The sequence below is a fragment of the Neltuma alba genome, unplaced genomic scaffold (genome assembly GCF_004799145.2).
Source record: "Neltuma alba isolate B1F8T4 unplaced genomic scaffold, ASM479914v2 tig00003792_pilon, whole genome shotgun sequence".
Taxonomy (NCBI): domain Eukaryota; kingdom Viridiplantae; phylum Streptophyta; class Magnoliopsida; order Fabales; family Fabaceae; genus Neltuma; species Neltuma alba.
In genome coordinates, this window is record NW_021633428.1 from 33,795 (window position 1) to 46,426 (window position 12,632).

The window sequence follows — 12,632 nt, forward strand, 5'->3', positions numbered from 1 at the left end:
TCCGTAAATGAAATTAACTTTCTCTGTGATAAGTACCATTCAGTCAAAATTATTTAATTCTTTTAACCAATATATCTAAAATAAAATTGCATTCGTGTGTTAAATTTCAACACTAATTTAATTTATTTTAAACTAGTGTTATATAAAAATTAGATTTATTTCCTCTTTATATGAAAAATGATTCAGACAGTGAATATATTAATTCAATTTTATGTAAAAATAGAGAATTATGGTTAACACCCTATCTTGATGGGCTCACAAATAAATAATAAAAATAACAAATAAAAAATAACAAAAAGATAATAGAAGAAAAATCCTTTGATTCTTCTTTGAAAGTCAAGTTTGAAAACCACCCTTTATGGTAAATAAATAAGAAAAATCAAGTAAAAATATCCTTGTAACAATAAATGGTAATAAGATAAAATCTCATTTATGATGGGATTGAACGGTGATTCGCCTTCGGTTTAGGAAAAGTGATAGGGAGTCATTAAAGAAAAATAAGAAAAGTTAAAAATAAAATCTCACTTTTAAGATGGATCCACAAAAATTTGATTTACTTTTTCCTAGGAAGTAAAGTTGACAATCAACGTAAAAATTTATGATGTCGACTCATTTCACATGAGTTTAGTCTTGGTAAACCATTTTCAAATTTACTGCATAATTACTGTTTATCTGCAGTTAATTCTTTAAGCGTTGGGTGCAACTCCTTAGATTTAGTTAAGACTTGAGAGTCGTTACAGAGAATTCATGAAAGCATTATGTTTCGAGTCCAGGCAAAAGCATAAAACAGATTGGATCTAGTTGGATGAGTTCTTAGAGGATCGAGTTATAATTCATGCAAAGGCACTTCTTCAAATAGTGAGTTGAGCTTTAAAATAATTAAGGTTTGTTTAGAATGATTTATAAGTAGTTTTTTAATATTAACAAAATACAAGACAACTATGTGAGAAAAATTTTATCTCGACTTATGTAAAATATGCTTATAAGTGATTTCAAACGCTAAGTCAAATAAGGTCTTAGTATGAGTAGTATTTTGTTGTGAAATTGAAGTGGTTGCATCCACTTTTCAGAGGTCGCAAGCATGGTCTCTTGAGGGATTTTTTTTTTTTATAGGTAGGGTTTTAAGTACTACCTCTGATCTTAATGATAAGACCTGATTTACAGACAACAAACAAAGTTTTATAATTAGAACCGGAGATAGTACTTGATACGAGTAGATTTTTTTTTGGCGAAATTCTCTTTTTGGCTTTGTATCTTATAATTGATTTTTTTTCCAACTGTGGATTTAAAAGAAGGAAATATATAAATACCTATTTAATTAGTAAATAAATACTACCTTCTCGAGGTAGTATATACTTATGGCCCCTCGTTCCTGCCAGCTCAATCAAAATCGGTTTGTTTTGTGTTGTCTTCTCCCTTTCTTGCTGCCGTAGATCTCTCAATCACAAATTTGTACCTTGTACGGGCTTTTTCACTCATACTGCAAACAGTGAAAAAAGTTCCCCGGATCCCATCCAATCAAAAATATTTATCTAGATGCTGCATTTAAAATCATGCAGTTTGAAGTTTCAAACTGGTCATTCTTAATAAGATTGAGTTTACTTTCAGACATCAGGAAAAATGGGATTCAGCTTCTCTCCTTTACCTTTTCCCTCCGCTGCCTGTCCGCTGCCAAGAAACGACACCGTACGCGAGGGAATAAATGGCCCAACGATGAAATGAGGCGCCCGGTGTCCCGGAAATGAGGCGGTGATGCGTATTATAATATAAATAGTTATTAAAAATTGTCAACAGTGACTCTTTGCACAGGTTCAAATTTTTATAAAATCACAAAGAATTTTAAAAAATTAACTGATTAAAAAAATTTGCGTTAAGTAATCTCCCAAAATACTTTTTAGTAGTACTCAAAATCTTAAAATAATTTTCAATATAGCTAGCATCTTGAAGTATTTTTTAAATAGTACTTAGTAGCTTAAAGTAATTTTTTGTGTATTTAGAATTTTAAAATATTTTACAAGAAGTAATCAATATTATAAAGTAATTTTTATGCATTTAAAACTCTAAAATAGCTTTTAGTAACGCCCAGAATTTAAAAGTAATTTGGTCTAATTTTTCTCCTAAAGTATTTTTCCAGTAACAATGGGAACTCTAAACTTAAGATACTAATTTGACCCCAAAAAAAAAACTAAGATACTAAGAAATTTTACAGAAAATACTACATTTGGTCCATATATAAGAGCTAATTAACTTATTGGAGTGAATTAAGAAAGTTTGTTAAGTTAGTTATTTATAATAAATAATTGTTATCTTAAAACTACTATTTGATAAAAATTTTAACATATATAACTACTACAAGAGTTTCTTTAAAAAAATGAATAAATATCAGAAACAAAATGAATTAGAGTTTTATATTTAAGATCAAATTAAAAGTTAAATTAGTTTTTATGTTGAGGATTGAAATAATATTTTAGGACGTTCAATACACAAAAAATTACTTTACACCACCAAGTATTATTTAAAAAATATTTTAATATGCTAGATATATTAAAAATTATTTTAAGATATTGAGTATTATTAAAAAACATTTTAGGATACCCAATTTTTTAAAAATTTTTTTTGTGATTTTATAAAAATTTGAACCTGTGCAAAGAGTCACTGTTGATAATTTTTAATAATTATTCATATTATAATATGCCTCACCTCCTCATTTCCGTGACACAGGGCGTCTCATTTCAAGAAAAATGAACTCATTCTCACAGAGAACGACTTCATCTCTAACACGCAAGTACAATTAAAAAAAAAAAAAGATTTCTTAATTGGGAAGCACGTTTATCAAATTTAGTACGTTTTTGTGTCAATGGAGAGTAGGGGTGTGCAATCCATTGTTCAGCTCGGCTCAGTTCGGTCTGGAAACTGAATTAACCGATGACTGAATTGAAATATTTTTCAAAACCAGACCAAACTGATCTTCTCTTAATAATCTAATGAAACCTAACTGAAATATGTCGGTTCGGTTTTGGTTAGTTCAATCGGTAAATAGGAATATTGGTTTTTCTCCTGTTTAAACCTGCCATGCAGTCACAAATGTGTTCGTTTGATGTTGAACAAGGACGGTGACTTGGCAAATGAAAGAATGAGACAGAGATAAAACATGAACGACAACTTAGCAAGTGTGTGTGTTTGTGTTTGATGCCAAACAATGAGGAGGAGAAGAAAAGCATGGATGCACTAATAAGCACAGACATTGCATTGAAAAAGAGAGCAAAAGCATCAATATATCAATATGAGGAGAGAGAAGAAGGCAACACCGTGATGGTGAAGAATATCAGTAAGAGAACGTGAAGGAGAGAGCATTAGAGCAAGTTGAGGCTGATGATGCTCTAAGATAGGTTGGCAAGAAGTAGGGGTGTTCAAGAAGGATCCGTCCCGGTCAGCCCGTTCCGGTCCCGGTCTTATTGGGATGGGACGGATCCGTCCCGAAATTTTTCGGGACGGGACACGGGACGGGGTCGTCCCGTCCCCGTCCCGTCCCGGTCCTTTTTTTTATTTTTTTATCCCATTTATATAATATTATTTTTTTCATATTTTTTAAAATTTGAGACTATTGTATAGAACTATGGATATATTTATTTAGAGTTTTTATTTGTTAATGATTTGAGATTATTGATGATTAGAATTTTTAGCAAGTTTTTATTGTGTTAAAAGCTTTTATTTAGAGTTTTTAATGATTATTATATGTAATATTTTGAGTTTTTGTTTAAGAGTACCCAAACAAATAAAAAAGAAAATAAAAAGATGTTTTATAAGGTTTAAACCCAAAAAAACATAATTAAAAAAATCAGATTTTATTTAAAAAAATTAAAAAAATTAAAAAAAATTAAATAAATTAAATAAAAAAAAGAGGTTCGAGACGTCCCGGTCCCGTCCCCGATCCGTCCCGTTCCGACCGGGACCGGGACAACCCCGGGACGGGTCGGGACACGGGACAGAAAATCTGTCCCGTTACTGTTTATCGGGACGGAACCGGGACGAGCCTGTCCCGATCTCGATCCGTCCCGTGAACAGCCTTAGCAAGAAGAAAGTGACGCTTCTGAAATTGTGTGGTGGGGAGGCAGAGGCCGCGCGGCAGATGGAAATATGGGATGAGGAGGCTTTGATGGGAGAAAAGAAAAAATAGTAAGTTGTCTTGCTTTGGGGTTTGGATATATTGAGGTGGGTTTAGAAATATACTTGGGCCTATTAGCTTGTAGCTAGCTTAGTTTCTTATTTTATATATACACACACACACGTATATAATATTATATATATAATCATACTTTGGTTTTTCGGTTTTAAACCAAAATTTTTTTTAATAACTGAACCAAAAACCGATCACCAAATTTAAGAAAAATAAAACCGAAACCAAAATAAACAAATCGAAAAACTGAAAATATATTAGATTTGGTTTGATAATCATTTACAGTTCGGTCTTGTTCACCTCTAATGGGGAGAGAAAGTGGATGGGCGCCGCAGGCATGTGGCTACGTGTATGGTATATGGGGTGTGTTCTTCTAGAGTACCTGATCCATTCCCTTCATATCTTGATTGTCCGTGCCAAAATTGTGCCTTTGTGCCAAATAAGAAATTTATCAATAAATAAGCATTATAAATTTACAAAAATATATTCAAGATTTTTTAGACTTAATTATAATTTTTTATGAATGTTAAAAGACCATACTATCTTAGCTTAGTACTCATTTGATCTTATTTATAGAATAGAAAGAGACTACAATTTTGTCTTATTTATGGAGCAGAGAGAAAATTTTATTTAATAACTGTGAACTGAATTCAATTCTCACCTTATTGAAGAAGACTCTTGGTGATTCACTTCTTTTTAATACTCATCTCCTCCATATATATATAATTTTTTTACTAGCATATATAATTTTATTTTATGCTTTGCGATCTCATCACTTTATATGTGTGTGTATTCTTTTCTACTAAATCTTAAATTTCTTGCAATATAAGAAGATACGACCAGATTTTTTTTGGTTGCAAAATAACACGAATTGCAGGAGAGAGAAGGTAAACTGAATCTTATTTCTTAAAAATAATAATGGAATACACCAGTGCTTTTACTTATGGTTCTTTGGTTCCTAAACTCTAAGTCTCAAAAAATCACAGTAAGAAGAAAATAACTTTCCCACTTATTCATCAACAAAATCAAAATAGAGTGGAATAACCAAACCATGTCTAAAATTAGGGGGGAAAAAGATATGGAAACCAAAAAACTCAGATTTAAAGGGAAGAGGATGAGCACACGATCTGGGCGAAGATAGCACATTGGTTCTCTAAAATTATAAGCCTTCAAAAACACTTTCCTCACAACTTTGTTTTTTCAAATCTAACTCAAAGATCAGAACTTGATAAAGAAATCAAGAGCCTAGTACTCTATGTGAATGCCTTGAATATCTTTGTTGACTTTATTCTCTTGCTCTAATTTCCAATCACTTAGATAAATTCTACATTCACTCATCATAATAATACCTTTAGGATCATAAGTTTTATAGGAAGATGGGAAAGCTTTTTCTACTAGTATATTGTAGAAATCTATAAATTTATCATAAAAAAAAGTACAAAAGAAAGATAGCATAACATGCATCTAGACATTTTTAAAGAATAAAGAAGACCTAGAGTTGAAGCCATGGGAGGAGGAGGTGGAGGCGGCGACGGCGGTAAGCCATGCGGGCCAATTGGTGGCAAGTTGCTCTCCTTCCACATACTTTTGTAGATTTCCCAATTCAAATATCAAAGATTCTTCTCTAATTTGAACTTTTTTCAAAGTCGCACATTGACTCATTCAGACTCATACTCCATAATTTTCTTTTAGAGGTAAGAATGAGATGGATAAGCAGACAAGAGGAAGAATGGTGGTGGTTTAGATCTTTAAGGCTGGAAGAAGAGCGGCAGCAACTGAGACGGTGTTGGGCAGGTGACATACGATTCAGAGAATAAGTGCCTGTTTGGATCAGCGATTAGAAAAGCTGCTTATTGAAAAAGTAGCTTATAGATAAGTGAAGTTGGGTAAAAGCTAAATTGGATAAGCTGAATTATATTTGGATTTGAGTTCAGAAAAGCCCATTTGCAAAAGTGAGATTGGTAAAAAGTTGTTTGGATTATGGTTAAGTAAAAGTAAGTTTGGTTATAAAATGACCAAAATAGGCATGAGTTTTAATAAATAATGAAAAAAGAAAAAAAATGACTTCACATAATACAATGGAATTAAAATAATTTAATATGAAGAAGTGAATTAAATTTTAAAATTTTAGAGAAATCAAAAAAAAATATTTTAAATATAAAGTGAAAGAAGAAAAAAAATTTAACAGAGGATGAGGGGAGGCAGCTCGCGGGTCGTGAAGAATGGAGAGCTCTGACACGAAAGATAAAAAAAGAAGAGTTGAGGAAATGAGGGATATTGGCCGAAGAAAGAGAAAAATAACCATCTGACATCTCAACAGTAAAAAATAAGCTCTTATACTGATCCAATAAGCCAGAAAAGAAAGCTTGGGCCAAAACGTACGTTTAACAGCTTAAATCCCATAAGCTGCTTTTTTTTTAAGCCCAACCAAACAGGGTAATTTTTCCAATCGGGCTTACACTACAAATAAGCTTCTTTTAAGCCCTCCAAAAGCCCTGCCAAACGGAGCCTAAGTAAACTGAATCGCATGAGAAGAAATGCATTTTTTTTAATTTTTTTATAACTTGTGAATATGAGCTGGAAAAAGAGAAGTAAGGTGGATGCCATGTGGCCCAACCCACCTCAACTAAGTGATCAACTAACAGTTGACTATTTGAGTTTGTTAGGATAGATTGATATTGCTATAATTCCGACACTTTCAAAGTAACATTGCTTTAGACAAAACTTTCAAATACCCACAACTCCTTCGCAAAAAATTTCGAAGTAAAAATGTAGTTTAACCCATTTCAAAAATGCATATTTTTTTTCCAAAGAGGTGAAACTTGCTATAAAAACCTCTAATTGAAATAATTTTAAAACAACCAGAAAGATGGGATCTTAAACTATAAAAATAACCTACTAAACGTCAGAAAATACAAAGAAAAACTGATCGAGTGAAACAATTAGATATGTACAAAAATAAAAAAAGATGAATAGACACAAAAAAGAACATAAAAAATGAAAATAAAGAATAAAAGAATACCACTTAAATTTAAAATCAATGCTCTGATACCAAGATAGTACGAATCCACAAAAAAAAGACTCTACAAATCTATAATTTATCTAAAATATATTCATCCCAAAAAAGCTAAACAAACAATAGAAGGATATGACCTGTGTTTATAACCGAAACTCTATTACCAAGATAGTATGAACCCACATTGAAAAGATCCCACAAATCTACAACCAATCTAAAATATATTTATACCAACAAAACTAAACAAACAATAAAAGAATATGATTTTGGTTTAGAACTAAAGTACTGATACCAATACAATGTAAGCTCAAAAAAAATCAATTTAAAATATACTCATTTAAAGAAAGCTAAGCCAAAAAAAAGAGACATGACTTGAGTTTAAAACTAACACTCTGATACCAAAATAATACGAACCCACAAGAAAAAGATCCTACAAATATCTTAAGCCTCTTTGTTTGGTTAGGTTTTCAGCCATGAATCACGATCATATTCCTACCCCAATCAACACGAGTGCTTTAATTATTAGCTCAAATACTCTAATACCAAAATAGTATGAACCCACAAGAAAAAGATCCTACAAATCCAAAAACAATCTAAAACACACTCACCACTTCTTTCTTGTCACTTTCAACTCAATGACTCTCACCACTCAAAACCCTGCTTTGGATCCGGATTTAGATTTCTCTGACAACCTAACTCATGAGTTCATTCAGTTCGGAGATGGTTCTTTCTAGGGAGCAAAGCCCCATTTCAACGACTCACTAGTGTCGTTAAGATCGAAGTGGGATACTCTCAAGGTCATATTCCTGATCCGGACTAAATGTTGGTGCACTCTGGGACCACTAACCACATACAGGTTGTTCAGATCCAGTTTGACCCGCAAGTATGTTCCTACACAGATCTTCTCTCCTGCTTTTGGTCTTGCCACGATTTCGTCCCTCTCGCTAGTTTGATTGAGTCCTTTAGTTCTAAATATTGTTCTTTTTTAATAATTCAATCTCATTATATTTCCTTCATTGACTTGATTTTTTGAATCTTTTGACTTTGTGTTAATTATAATTCTATACTATTGATATTGATTGTAGGGGATTGCTGTGGAAACATAATATAGATCAGGAATATACTACTATAATGAAACACAGGCTGATTTACCAAAGGAATTAAAGGAATCTAAAGAGAGAGAAGTAAATAAGAAGGTAGCGACAGAGATTCTTTCAACAAAGTTTTTTCATGGCAGGGGAATACTACCAGTAATGCATCAAGAAATTATTTGGCAGTTTTGGCTATGCTAGCCTAAAAAAAATATGGTTCGGAGATGAATAACCACTGTGTTCTTTCAATATATGGTTAGGCTTGTTCATAGACTGTGGGCATTGTAAAGATAGTATTTCCTAATTTCTAAAATAATTTACGAAAATAACTTGAGCCTCTTTGTTTGGTTAGGTTTTCAGCCATGAGTCACGATCATATTTCTATCCCAATCAATACGAGTGCTTCAATTATTAGCTCAAACTTGAATACTTCCTCTTTTTAGTTCTTGTTTGCAAAGAAGTTGCAATATTCATTTGTAAATATTACTGTCAAAGGAAAACTCTGATACCAACATAATGCAAACTAATAAAAAAATCAATTTAAAATATACTCACCCAAGCAAAAAAACAGAGATATGACTTGAGTTTAGAACTAACACTCTGATACCAAAATAATACGAACCCACAAGAAAAAGATCTTACAAATCCAAAAACAATCTAAAACACACTCACCACTTCCTTCTTGTCACTTTCAACTCAATGACTCTCAACACTCATAACCCTGCTTTGGATCCGGATTTAGATTCCCCTGACAACCTGACTCATGAGTTCACTCAGTTCGGAGCTGGTTCCTTCTGGGAGCAAAACCCCATTTCAACGACTTGCTAGTGTCGTTAAGACTGAAGTTGGATACTCTCAAGGTCATATTCCCAATCCGGACTACATGGTGCACTCTGGGACCACTAACCACGTAGAGGTTGTTCGGTTCCAGTTTGACTCGCAAGAGTGTTCCTACACAGATCTTCTCTCCTGCTTTTGGTATTGTCACAATCTCATACCTATCAATCACCAGGTACTCTCTTCTTTTTGCGTTCCTCTCGTTAATTTGATTGAGTCCTTTGGTTCTAAAATGTCTTCTTCTTCTTTTTTAATAACTGGATCTCATTAAATTTTTTCCACTGACTTGACTTTGTGAACCTCTTGACTTTATATCAATTATAATTCTATACTATTGATATTGATTGTAAAGGCTTACTATGAAAGCACAATTTAGATCAAGGATATACTACTACAATGAAACACAAGCTGATTTAGCAAAGAAATCAAGAGTTCTAAACAAAGAGTAGTGAATGGGAAGATAATGATAGAGATTCTTCTGGCGAAGAAATTTTTTATAGTAGAGGAATACCACCAACAATGCATCAAAAAATTATTTGGCTGCTTTGGCGGTATTGGCCTCATAAGTTTCTTTCTAGTAGGAGAAACTTCTGATTGAGATGATTTTAAAACAAGCAAAAAGATAGAATCTTAAACTATAAAAATAGCCTATTAGATATCAGAAAACACACAAAAAAATTGGTCGAGCAAAACAATTAGAGATGCATTGAAATGAAAAAGATAAACAGGCACAAAAAAAACACAAAACACAGAAAAAAATAAAAACAAATAATAGAAAGATATGACTTGAGCTTAAATTGAAGCTCTGATAAGAAAAAGATCCCATCAACCTACAACCAATCTAAAATATACTCACCCCAAAAAAACTAAAAAAACAATAGAAGGATATATCCTGAGTTTAAAACTCAATCTTTGATATCAAGATTGTGCAAATACACAAGAAAAAAATCTAACAAACCTACGACCAATCTAAAATATACTCATCCCAAAAAAAACTAAATAAATAACAAAAGGATGTGACCTGAGTTTAGAACTGAAGCTCTAATACCAAGATAGTATAAACGCACAAAGAAAAGATCCCATAAACCTACAATAAGTCTAAAAACAAACAACATAAGAATATGACCTAAGTTTAGAATTGAAGTTCTGATACCAGAATAGTGCAAACCAATAAAAAAAAGATCCCACAAACCAAATAATCAATCTAAAATATACTCACCCCAAAAAAACTAAACAAACAACAAAAGGATATAATTTGAGTTTATAATTGAAAGATCTGATACCAAGATAGTACGAATTCATAAGAAAAAGATCCCATGAATCTATAATCAATTTAAAATATACTCACTCCAGAAAAGCTAAACAAATAATAGAATGATATGATCTAAGTTTAGAACTAAAGTTTTGATACCATGATAGTGCAAGCCCATAAGAAAAAAAACCAATTTAAAATATAGTCACCCAAAGGACACTAAGCAAAGAACAGAGAGTTATAACTTACGTTTAGAAATAAAACTCTGATACCAAAATAGTACAAATCCTCAAGGAAAAGATTCCACAAATCCATAACTAATCTAAACAGACTCACCCCCAAGAAAGCTAAACAAAAATATGGTAATCTACTTAAACCCTTAAGCATGAAAAAACAAGGATTCAAAGTGTTGGAAAATCACAAGGTTGACCAACCTTTTGATAAGTTATGAGCTACTTATTTTTATTTTAGTTCACATAATAACAGTAGTTTTGCATTTCAAGTTCTGACATATGAAATAAGCTCTACTGACCTATGATTTGCTTATAATTTTACTTTATTATGTGGGACCAAATAAATAGGAGTAATAGTTGGGTGATAATGCTTTGAAACGTCAAAACTACTAGTTCTTCCCTGTCACTTGAAATCAGTGACTCCTACCACTCATAACCCTATTTTGGATCCGAATTCAAAATTTCCCTAACAACCTGACCCACAAGTTCACTCAATTCAGGGCTGGTGCCTTTCTGGGTAGTAGAACCCAATTTCAGTGACTCCCTAGTGTCATCAAGACTGAAGTGGGATACTCTTAAGGTCATGTTTCCAATCCGGACTACGACAAGGTGCACTCTGAAACCACTAACCATGGAGACGTTGTCTAAGTCCAGTTTGACCCACAAGTGAGTTTCTACAACAATCTTCTCTCCTATTTCTGGTCTTGCCATGATCCTACCTCTCTCAATCGCTAGGTACTCTCCTCACGTTTTGGTTCTAAAATGTCTTCTTGTTTATATCTGGATCTCCTCAAATTTTCTTCGTTCACTTTGACTTTGTATTAACTAATGATTGTAGGGGATCGCTATGGGAACACAATTTAGATCAGGAATATACTACTACAATAAAACACAGGCTGGTTTAGCTAAGGTATCTAAATATAGAGAACTAAATGGGATAGTAGTACCAGATTCTTCCAGCCAACAGATTTTACATAGCAGAGAAACACCACCAGCAATGTATCAAGAAATTATTCGGTCATATTGGCCTTGAAAGAATCTACTCCAAATAACCTTTCACATTCAAGCCACAAATAGAAATTTTATGGATATTTGACTTCTGTTGACCCAATGAATTCAAACTAACGAGCTACAAAAAAGTACAAACGCTAAATTGGGTTGGTTTGGGCCAGTAACATTAACAAATAAGCCCACTAGCTATCTCACACAGTTTGGTTGCTTTAGTGTCGAAATATATTGGACTAAAACGTTTTGGGACAAACCCATCAAATACATTTTAGACCAAAGCCCAATGATAATGAAGTAACTAAGAGAAGATTGCATTTAGAGCCCCAGTAGAAAAAGAAGCTTTTGGGGGGTGGAAAACTTAGCTATATCTTTAAATATTAATATTATTAATAATATAAGATAAAAGTTGTACAGAGGGCCACACTATTCACATGTTGTAAAATATAAACAACGTCACTCTTCTTCATCTTATATAACTTTTTTCTCCTATCATTTCCATCTTTGTTTACAATTTTTTCCTTTTCGTTTTACGCAACTTTGTTCTGAATTTTTTAACATCTCTTCATGTATTCCAATAGAATTTAAATGTTAAATAGATAAGAATAAACATCATTTTTAAAATTATTTTAATCATGAAACTGAGAGTTTAAAAGCTATGTAAAGAGTATATTGAATGTGAGAATTATGATTTAAAAAAAAAAAGCCTACTTCGTAATGTGAAACTCTTAAATTTATAATGATCTGAATTTTTTCTTCAGTTATTTTATAAAAGTTTTATTAGAATCTAATTATGATTAACGTGATAGGCTAATATCTATCTATATCCTCTTGGAGAAAAATATAGTAGACCCCACAAAGGCGCAAAAGGTAACCAAACCCCTGGCTTGATACGATGGGTCCACAAAAATTGATTTATTTTTTCATTGGGGGTAAAGTTGACAATAATATAAAGATTTATGATGCCAACTCATTTCACCGTAGTTGAGTCTCAATAAAACAAAACTTTCTTTTATGATAT

The 12,632-nt window shown here is 32.3% G+C and overlaps 2 pseudogenes; both read left to right on the forward strand.

Moving 5' to 3' along the window:
• The first annotated feature begins 7,828 nt into the window (after positions 1-7,828).
• Positions 7,829-8,447, forward strand: LOC114742515 (peptide methionine sulfoxide reductase-like; annotated as a pseudogene).
• Positions 8,448-8,983: 536 nt separating this feature from the next.
• On the forward strand, positions 8,984-11,658 carry LOC114742510 (uncharacterized; annotated as a pseudogene).
• Positions 11,659-12,632: the final 974 nt, after the last annotated feature.